The sequence below is a fragment of the Trematomus bernacchii genome, unplaced genomic scaffold (assembly GCF_902827165.1).
Source record: "Trematomus bernacchii unplaced genomic scaffold, fTreBer1.1, whole genome shotgun sequence".
In the NCBI taxonomy this organism is placed as follows: domain Eukaryota; kingdom Metazoa; phylum Chordata; class Actinopteri; order Perciformes; family Nototheniidae; genus Trematomus; species Trematomus bernacchii.
In genome coordinates, this window is record NW_022987739.1 from 21,520,222 (window position 1) to 21,531,833 (window position 11,612).

Genomic DNA, 11,612 nt, shown 5'->3' on the forward strand with positions numbered 1-11,612 from the left:
AGAAACAGAAATGTCTCCGTACTCTTTTCTTCTCATCGACACGGAGAGAGAAAGAGATGAAGACAAAGAGAAACAGGAAGAAGGAGAGAAGAGGAGGAGGATTGAGAGGGGGTGAGGGGTGTCAGCAAAAGTGTGAACTCCTGCTCCTTTGTGAACTTTGCTAAAATCACTCAGTGAGCATTCAGGGTCAGCGAGGACGAAGGAGGGAGGGGAATCCGCTCTTTCTCCGCTCGGCAGGGAACAGCTCATGCTTGACTGACTCTTTGTATCCCCACTGAGCCAATCTATATGTTCTTTCTTCTCCCCTTGTATCTGATTCTGAAAGTGTGTCAAAGCCAATCATTATGTTTGTTTCAGATATCATTGACCTCTGTGTGTGTGCGCGATTCCGTGAGTGCGTGGGTTTGGAAGGGAAACCTCCGGGCGTTTTTTCTCATGCACCGGCCGTTCAGCATCATACCCAAACCGCACTGCAGAACCTCTCTGGGAAGCACAGCGTTGCTCTCCGATGTGTTTGCGCTGCATGCAGCTCCAGAGGTCTAATTATGCTCGGTTTGAAAGCACATACACCCCCATGTCAAAGGCAGACTTATATAAATCACACACAGTCATTAGTGGGAAAATATGCTTTTTTTTCTATTCTTTTGAGGGCTTGGCAATACAACATAAAGCCATGACAAATAAAAGCAATAAACTATTTATTGTCTCGGGGTAGAAATGGTTACATCTCTCCACACATACAGGAATGGCATTTACGCAAACGAATTGGCTGTAAACGCTTTTTATTTGAAACCCAGGATATAATTAGAAACTTGTGGCTTTCCAAGAAAGGATAAGTATGTGCGTTTGAATGTGTGTAAGTGTGTGTGTGTGTGTGTGTGTGTGTGTGTGTGTGTGTGTGTGTGTGTGTGTGTGTGTGTGTGTGTGTGTGTGTGTGTGTGTGTGTGTGTGTAAGCGTGCTTGACGCTGTGTTTTTTTTCCCTCTCTCACTCGCTTTGACTTCTTCATTATGTCAAGTAGCTCCCAAATATTTTGTGTCAGAAATAAAGTTCACATGGGGAATTTCACAGGTGGTCGTGGCAAAAATACATTAGACTATATGGTCTGGAAATATGAATCTGACGTGTACCAGTTGTTCATCACGGGCAGAAGCGCTGAGGTTTTCTGAGTGCAAAGTCTGCGTGACCTCATCTGAAAATGCATTTGTAAACAAGACATTGTATTATGCATTTCCTAGGGCAAAATACTTTTTTTATCTGGGTCTTAATTAGATTTCAAGAGTTTTCATGTCGACTCTGACCATTTGTTAAACGTTAATTGAATGCACACCGATACAGGGTGTAAAGAGAAGCCAGAGCATATGCTTATATTACATAATGCGTAATCTCACAGCTGAAGCTGGGCATTTAACTTAAGTATTACTGTGACAACGTTGTGTTGTATTGCAATACATAGGTTGCTCTTCACTATGTTGCGATTCTGACAGAGTTGCTGCTCAAAGTGTGTTTGCTGCCTCCAGTGGCCAATACAGTTTCCCTCAGGTGGAACAGGGACCTTTGAACACAGGTGTTGCTGTAAAGCCCTGAGTGTTTCCAATCAACTTGTTGAATGATCCAAAAGTGTACTCTTTTAAAAGAGGCTGAAATTGGGTGGGATGCTTTTCTCAATTTTCATACTTCAAGAAATGACTCACTCTCATAACGTAACATCAGATTGATTTTTACTTTTAAATGCCAAGGGTGAAAAGCAAAAAGATCAGTTGTGGCCATCACAAAAAGCTCGACATTTTGTGGTGTGATATATACGATACAATAACGATACGATATACGCTATTAATGTATTGCAAGATCAAGTCTGAAATTTAACCCGATCACAGCAGCTCCATTTGCAACATCAACCAAGGAGAAATATTAAGACACAATACTAGAAAAATAATCATTATGCATTACATCACCATCAATGAAGAGAAACCTCTATCATACATTTGATCCGGAATTTAGCTCTGTATTTAATTTGAGGATTGACTGTTGCTTCAATCTTACTTTATTACGTTATTATATAATATATATCTTCTCCCACTTAATCATTTGAAGGAGTTGAAATGTCTGCAAAACAGGCACTTACTGTATAAGGGCACTTTTGGCTTATCCATATTAACACATTCATAATGTGACGGGAACATTAATCTAGTTATGTCTCCACTGTGAAAAGTAATATAGTTTGTTCATAGAGCTTTAAGCATTGACATCTCCATCGGAAATCGTTTCATTTTCCACAAGGTTTGTGTGAACACCAGCCTCTCTCCAGCAGCACTGCAGCCTTGTAATGCAAAGCAGGTGGTTTGAAAACATGACCTACAGTATAGGAGGCAGCCCTTCAGAGAGACGTTGTCCCAGGCGAAGATATTGCTTTCAGTCCCGGCATCTTTATTACAGCTCCCCCCTCCCCACAAATCAGTCGATATGATACACGCACTGAGCCCTTCCTCCCGTCTTCCCCCTGTCATCCCTTTGCCGCCGGACACCCACACAGCGTTCCCGGAACCGCGAGAGAAACCGGGATGTGACCGCGCATGAGTTACTCAAGATGAATCTGCCATTTGATGGGAAACGTGTTGTTCTCAAGGTCTCGCAGGGGAGACAGATTTAAAAGCTGGAGTGAGATTACATTTTTATTATTTTCTCTTTTTCCACTGCTGAAAGAGGAGCACTGTGTATTTACTTTACCAACCTACTTCACTGCCACTCCCCCCACCGCCACTGCCACCACCACATCACTGCTGCCTCACTCTGCTAAGCGATAAGCAGTGGGGGAGCCATTCATTTCTCCCCCCACACACCCTCACTCTCTTCACTTGAACAATCGGCTGAGCTCCACATGCCCTTTACAGAATCACTGATGTGAGGAGCTCAGTTACATGTGTTTGAGTGTGAACATACACTAAGCACATGGGTCATTTAAAGGAATAATCTAGTGAACACTTATTTGTGGGTGTCAAACACTCTCCAAAAAGGGTTACTCTGTGTTTCCTTGCTCCTTGATAGAGAGTCACAATTATAGCAACCAACAGCACTAATGATGGATTAAATAGCAATTCCAGTTCCAATAAAAGTATCAAAATGTCCTTATAAATTTCAAAAAATCTCCCATTTTTGGCTAAATAGGTCTTAATACAGTCTCCAATTTAACACTGGCTTGGTTAGGTGTTAACTGTGATCATAAGCAGTATGTTAACATAAATACATGTATACAATATATTAGGTTTGCTTATTATGTGTTGAACCATTTACTTTGCAAAAATGTCGCTTAGGAGTGTTCAAATATTTTTTTTTATTCTATTTGACATTAGTGAGTCTGAAACCAACATTACAAATCCACAAGTGGTGAGTATTTGATTCACAATTCCAAGGCTGACACATTTGATTCATGTATTTGCAGATGAACTAATCAACAAACCCGTTTTGATCATCTTATCAAGCTAAAATTATAAACAATTGATGGCTTGTGCTTCTCATATTAGATAAACTACTGCTTTAATCTGAGCAGAGAATTATATGCTATGAGTCTAACTGATAATGAGCGTCCATTGTTGAACCATTATAGATTGCCTTGTTCATATTGTTTGTTTTGCTAAAAAAGCAGGATCTGATAAATTAGGGGTTTAAGAGGTGGCTCCATACACCTCACACACATCTCGAACGTCGAACATCATTGCCACATCTACATTTTCCTATACAGACTGTCAACCCTTCCACATATACGACACGGAAGCCATCCATTAGGCCATGGCTAGGTGCTGCAGGGTGCAGCTGTTAGCCGCCTTGAGTGCAGCAGCTAAGAAGCGTTGTGGTTGAAGGGCTACATCACAACCTAATCAGTCACCCACAATCCAAACAGCACGTCAGGCGTGCAGGTTTAGCAGGCTGCAGGGTTCAGCCAGAGCCACTCTGCAGCTGGTGTGTAGGACATGCTGCCTTTTAGCCCATTCTGGCACACACCTGCTCAGTGTCAGGTCAGGCTCCAACGTGTGTCAAAATATACAGGGGTTACATTCATGCATAATGGGCTGTGCTCTGGCCTTTTTTGGCAGAACTCTCTGCAGCGCTTACACCTGTCCCTTTATTAAAGAAAAACAGAGAGATTTTTGAGCTTTCATCTTTTGATTTTCAATCTGTGAACTCCCATTGCTTTTCATCGTCTCCCCGTGATAGCATTTTTGTTTACATTGCATTGCCTTGTATTTATTGGGCTGCGTCTTTTATCAAAAGCGACCTACAATAATTGCATATAATCATGTGGATAAAACCCAAATTGACCTATGACTTGTGCAAGTATGAATTTCTGTGACGTAAACCTACATAACTCGTTTTTTTGCAACTTGGGCGCAGCGAAACGTGCTGTTAACAACACAGTGTCATATTATCACCTAAGGCAGGGCTATTCAATTGGCGGCCCGCGGGCCAAATCCGGCCCCGGGGTGATATTTGCTGGCCCTTTGAGTATAATGTTAAAAAGTAATATACTTTTTAAGATTTTTTTTTTAAAGATTTTCTTTTGGGCCAGAGTGCCTTTATTCCAGAGAGGGTGTTACATTGAGAGATAGAGGGGAAGACAATGCCTGAAAACTTCTGCGGGCTCGGGTTTCGAACCCACCTACTAGCTACTGTAGTGACAACTCCTGTCATTGATTGCATCTCTGCGTGAATGATTAGATAATTTCACCTAAATTAAATCAAATGAAATGATGTTGATGGTTACATTAGCTTCACATGTCGGCCTACTGAGTTCTGAACTTGCCATTTAGATCTATAAAGGGCTTGGGGCTATGTTGTTTGATTTAATTAAACACAATATATGCACTCCACTATGCTGTTGTAGTATTTACATTACAGTACATTACATTACATTGCATTTAGCTGACGCTTTTATCCAAAGCGACTTACAATAAGTGCATTCGACCAAGAAGATACAAACTTGAAGAAAACAGAATCATATAAGTACATCAGGTTTCATAGAGCCAAAACATTTCAAGTGCTACTCAACTGGCTTTAGATAAGCCAATCCTTTAGTATATACGTGCAGTAATTATATCGCTCGAAGTAGAGTCGAAAGAGATGAGTTTTACTGTATCTGAAGCTCTTAATATGATTGCTCATATTTCAAGCCATCTTTTTCCCGGCCCTTTGCTTTGGATCATTTTCATCAACCGGCCCCCATTCCAAACTAATTGAATAGCCTTGACCTAAGGTTTTGGGTCAGTTTGTAAGCAAACTGTTCCCTACTCACAAATCCAGCCGACGTATAGCAACGTAAGCATTCATTTGTACCCCTAATGAACGTAAATCAATAGCCCAGCCGGCTTTTATCCCTGTTCTGTCAACTACTAAGGGAAATATATGCCTCTTTAGCTGCTAAATGCTCAACTATTTCCACCAGCTGGTTTTTTACTTCGTCTGTTTGCCATTTGATGCAGGGCAAGTAGTGCAAAGTGTCCAGAAAAATAAAGTTGGGTACCGTCAAACAACAAGAGATGAAACAGGCTGAGAAATGAAGAGGAATTACATAACAATGTTCTTCAGGTTTGTCTCAGAGAGCGAACTATTCACATCAGATTTAGTTATTTCATCTTTTGTAAAAATAAGAATATTAATAGGAGATTTGCCACTATCATAATACAGGATCCATTGACATCCACACACATCCGGAGGTGACATCACTACATGTGCCCTTGGTTCAAGCCAAGATTAGACACCTCTCTGTGTCTCTATCCCCCCCACTGTGTACTGCTTTTCTTCTGGCTGATCTTCTTCCTTCAGTCTTTTTCCATCTCATTTCACAATGCATTCCATCAAATATCATTTTCTAAACAACTCTGTGACCCAGCCACAGCGAAAAGCCTTGGGATAAGCGTGAAAAATTGGATGGATGGATCTATTCTAATCTGTTTAGAGTTGTATGAACCACACAGCTGGCCTTTTCCTGCTGCCTACTGTACCTGCAGTTACAGTTAGACTTTGTGAGAGTTAGGTTTAAGATCTCAATCCTCTTAGTGAGGACTTTGTCTTTGCAGCGACACACTCTTTGATCCCATCCACGCTGCAGGGCCGCATGGCTTTTAGAAAGCGTGAAACAGTGACTAAAGCGGCTGTGCCTGGTGAGCAGCAAGCCTGAAGACTTCTGAGTGGTGCTAGCTGGGTATGTGTGTCAGGACAGGAAGGAAGAAACTGATCCTCTTAGCAGCCTGGAATTGGCCGACTCTCAGGAAAGTGTCACTTGAGTTGGTCAACCTGAGAGGGCCAGGCGTGATTGTCAAGCCTTGTATCTCCTTTTCCTCCTTTCGTGCGGCCGGCCGTGGGAGAACTGCTGACCTTAAGACAGTCGGTGACTGTGAGCCCGAGACTGTGATCTTTCCTCAGTATGCTGCTAAGTATGCCATACCTGGCCTCCAGGCATGAGTTCAATCCGAGGTGCCACACTGCCTTTTTTGACCAATTAGAGTGAGCCTCTGCTGGGCAGGGCTCAGACCTCCAGCTGGGAGCTGCCAGGCATATCTAACTGCAGCCCAAACAAACGGCACAGACTTCACCACAAACACATCATAACATGTGTTAGAACCCTAACCTCTTTGCTTCTCCTTGCTCCCATATGCAGCTGTCTTGATTAAAAACCTAGAGCTAGTTAACTTTTTTTTCCTCCCTTCACCTTTCTAGCTCTACACATTCCTCTTTCTGTCTTCCTCTTCTTGCCTCCAGATGTTTCTCTAGCCATGTCATGCAGACACTGACAGAGAGCGGTCAGGCTGTGTTCATTCCATCCATTTATTGAAAACAGATATAACAGGAAGAATTCATTCCTGTAGAGCAGCCCCCCATTACAACAATCAATAAACAACGGCTGGTTTTAAAAGCATGTGTGACATTTAACAGATTTCAATAAAAGCTGCACCATTATCGCTATAAAAAGGGTAACAACTTGTGATGTATAACTCTCAAATATTATAGAGGGAACACTTATAGTTTCTGGAATATTTAGTCAAAAGTCAGCCCTTTGCTTTCCAAGAAAGTACAAGTCACTATGACGGTGGATGTGGAAACATTCAGAATTAACCCAGTTGGAAAACACATAAAAACTTAACAGGACTTTATTGACACAGTTGTTTACCTGCCTCATATCCACAGAAAACCTGAAGGGACATTCTAACAGTTTCAGACACTGTTGGGCCTTGAACTTTCTGGAAAAGGACTCAACTGTCAGTCCTAACCTCAAAACAGCCAAATGAATGGGGTCTGAGGATGGTAGTTAACAAGGCAGATGTCTACCACCCAAGTGGGCATCCTACATATGGTTGTATCCCATCCTCTTTGCTCTACTAAAGTAAAGGAGCAAGCATTAGTATGAATAGTAACATTTCAAAACTGATGATAGAACTCGCAGATTTCCAACATCCATTAACTAATCCTTCAGTTTGTGTAGTGCAAGTTTCCCCATATTTTAAAACATGCTTTAGAGCTTTGTTGTTTAAAGCAAACCCTAACCCTAACCCAAAGCAGTTATCAGCCTTCAGGAATGAACCGGCTTAATAAGTGTATCTTTATGTTCCCCCATGACGGACGAGACCTGTCATCACTGTCAGCACCCCGGCTGAGTTAAGGAGCACCAAATGATTTTCCATAACACGAAGCTGGCAGCACATATTATTTATGCTTTTTTCACCCCATAAGCCACAGTCAACATCGTTCAACAAAATTGAATTGTAATCGTTCTCCTTATAGAAAAAGCAACCCAACTGCACACAATTAAAGCAGTGAGACACAAAGCAGACTATGTTGAAACATTTGGGCTGCATTATGAGGATGTTTACAAAGTTGAAATGGGTTATGTTGATAAGAAAGGCCTTCGTTTGGCTGCTTTAAGGAATGTTTAATTAATTTCAAATCTGTCAATCCTTTGGAATGTGCTGAATCATGTACAAAAATAGTTTTAAAAGAAAACATATGAGGAAGCAGTCAACAATTTTTTACAAACTTGTTGACAGTAAACATCCATTTAAGGTTTCAGAGAAACTTTTTGAATTAACTTTGTCTGCTACTATTACTACTATTGCACTGAGGAATAATTTTGACCTTTTAGTTGCACTTGTTTCTAGTTTAACCTTCAGATAAAGTGGGTTCATCAAACATCCTTTTAGTCACAATGTACTGGCATCTCATAATAAATGACTTATCATTAAGTGAGGAAAAATAATGGAAAAATACAGTCTACTTACTTATTATTTCCTGTTCTTCATCAGATAGAGTTTGCTTGGTTGTCTTTTAGGTCTCACCTAGGCCACGTAAACAAATGTATGTCTGTGGCAACAGAGCCAGCTTTGTCCATTGATGAAGACTGTAAGATGTGATTAGGCGCTTTCACACCGGAGTACTTTTCCCAGGAATAGTTCCGATAGTTCTTGGGATTTTGCGTTCAGACAAAATCTGGAACTAGAACTTAGTTCATGCAAACCTTTTCACCCCTTTTCAGTCCAGGTACTTTCCTGGGGAGGAAAAGGTTCCAATTTCTGATTGGCTGGGCGAATTGCAAACCACGCCCCGTAAAACTCCCAAAAGGTTTTGTGAAGCCGCCATTTTATTTGCTGGCACTAGCATTATTAGCATTAGCATTAGCCCAGCGCACTAACGGAGAGAGTCTAACTTATGGCAACACAAAATAAAACGTGGGAATGGTGGAGTGATGAGGAGGTGTCGGCGCTTCTGGCGATTTACCCGGGACTTCGGGTGGCGATTTACTGCCACCCGAAGTCCGGGAGTCCGGGGGAGTCCGGGAGACTCCGGGACTTCGGGTGGCAGTATACGCCGTGAAGTTGTTTGCGGCCTGCCAGTAAACCCAAAACAGAAGAAGAAAAAGTGACGTCAGCGGCTTCATTTGCCTAATCCTCCCTCAGGGACTTATTCCGGTGTGAACGCAATTTACTAGGACAGTTCCGGGACTAAAGGGTTCGGCGGGACTAAGTACTGGGAACTAAGTACAGCAAAGTACTTGGTGTGAAAGCGGCTATTGAAAGCTCTGGGAAATGCTAGAAGACCCTGACTTATGGCTCAAACATAGTATCGGGGTCCAAACTTAGTTGTTGAATTGGAAATGATGAGTTAACTGTTTAATGTATCACACGTAAAAAGAGAAGAAATTCATAATTATGATAAATTATTAGCATTTTTGGGTAATTTTTCATTGAGTTGCAGATTGACCAATGAAGAATTTTGTACCATGCTCTGAATATAGTATAGTGTATTCTATATAATAACTGTTACTCTTACGGTTTAAAAACACCAGGACACGACCCTCTTTAAGCGCACTGTAGACCAACTGTTGTGCATTGTGGTAAACGATAAAGTCGACAAAAAAACATATAACTGTGCTGTCAACATGATGCATGGTGCGTAACATGTAAAATGCCTGTTATTTGTATGATGGGATATGCAGGTCAGAACGTGGTCTGCCAGCGTGATGCGTGCTCATGGTACATGTATGGCTCACATATGAGTACAGCATATGTTGACAGCAAAAAAATGTGCTGCTCGAATCACTTGCGGAGGAAGGAAACAAATAAATCTGTCCAGATCCTTGTGTTCCCACAAAACCTCAAATTATAAAGTGCATTGTGCCAGTGTTATGTCGTGCCGTCAGCGTCTTTGAGTTTGCAATTAATGATTTACGGCCTGAAATGTGCTACATTGTGGCAATGTCATGCAGAGGAATGTTGACTGGGAGAGAGACTCTGTAAAGAAGGACAGATTAATAACTAGATAATATCAGTTTCCTCGAGGGGCTAAAAAACAAAGGTGCACACGCAAGATAAAGACAAGTTTGTTGAGTAAGACAAATAGTATCTCTTATTGCAGTTTGCTGAGACTGCAACAGAGGCGGGTTGAACATGTGGTTCGGGAAATGAGACGTACAGGTTTGTGCCAGCAGTTGTCAGATTTCATTTTGTCTTTAAACTGTCCCGAGGCAAATTACAATACACTCTGTTCTGGAGGATCCCAACGGATGTGCAAAACAGGGAGAATGTTATGTTATCGCCCCATTGCTTGACTTTCATCAAGCTATCTATTCTATGATATCTGATCAAGCAAAAATGTCATAAAACTTGAGAATGTCATATCCATTTACTGTAGGCTGTTTATGTATTGTCTGAAGACTGGTTTAGTAGCTGTATTCAGCCAAGGAAACAATAACAGCACATCAGGATGAACCCTATCACCTTTAGGTCATGACAAAATAAACTTTGATCGTACTGTATCCACACAAGGTGTCTTTTTGCTGAATTTGTTAAAACAATAAGGGCGCTTTAGGTAAATCCTACACTGGATAGACGGGCAGACAATAAACAAGCCAAAGGTCAGAAACTGAATATTTCAGACAAGGAAAAATGCAGAAATAGAAAAAACAAGTCAAGTAATAAGAAAACTAATATTAGCCGAGTCGTATTCTTGCTATTCCGGGGTGTTTCCTTACCCTCTGCTTGTTTTTCATAATGCAGTCTCAACACTTTTTCTGCTTCTGTGGTGGAAATCACACAATGGCCGATACTGATTGCTTTATTTTCTCAGTGTGTACCCCCCTCTCGCGTTTGTTATTGCAGAACAGGAGGATATGCCGGACAGGGGGGCGATGCTGAGCCTGCAGAATCCGAACACGTTTTTTAATATAATAATTTGAAATCCTGTGGGGTTGAAGGGGGGCACACTGGAGGGAAGGTGCCGGGGGTCTGGATGCTTGCCGGGGGAGAGGGATGGGGGTGATCCAAGGTGCCGGATCACCAAGTCTGCTCAGGGTATGTGAAAGGTGAGCACTACTTCTGAAACTGCTTGGACGAAGGGTTCAGGTATGCAGTCTGGCCTGCACGTGCGCGCTAACTGTGGCCGATGTTGGGCATGTGCACCCCAACACTGCAGCTTCTGCAACCCGCAACAGTCAAGCAAACCTCTACGGCTAAACCCACCACTGAGCCTGTGGTGACACAAGTTATATGCAAAGAAATTATTGTTTTAGTGGGTTAATATGGAGGCCACCTACACACCTGCCCAGAGGAATGTTTATCAGTATTGCATGTGGGGGGTTCCACCAATGGCATTCACTACATACCTATGATTCCAGCCGGGGATGTGGCCAGTGGTGCGGAAACCTCCACAGGTTGAGGAACAGTCAACACAGGAGAAATCTTTCCTGGTGCAGCATTTTTCTCTTCTCGTAGAAATCTGCATCTGTGCATTTCATCTTTAATATATAAAAAAAGAAAGAAATATAACTGAAAGCAAGGAGTAAGGTAACTGACACTTGCATGCTTGCCTGCATGTCATCTGCAGCTCACTTTATAGACAAGGATTTTCCAGATTGAAATGAACACCTTTGCTTTGTCTTATCAGAACAGAGTGAGCATGAGAGAAGAAAAGTCCTCAGTAAATTATTATAAGGGATTAAAAGTGTTGAACGTGTGCATCTCTCTCTCTCTCTCTCGCTCTCTCTCTCTCTCTTCTCTCCTCTCTCTCTCTCTCTCTCTCTCCTCTCTTCTCTCTCTCTCTCTCTCTCCTCTCCCTCTCTCTTATCTTCTC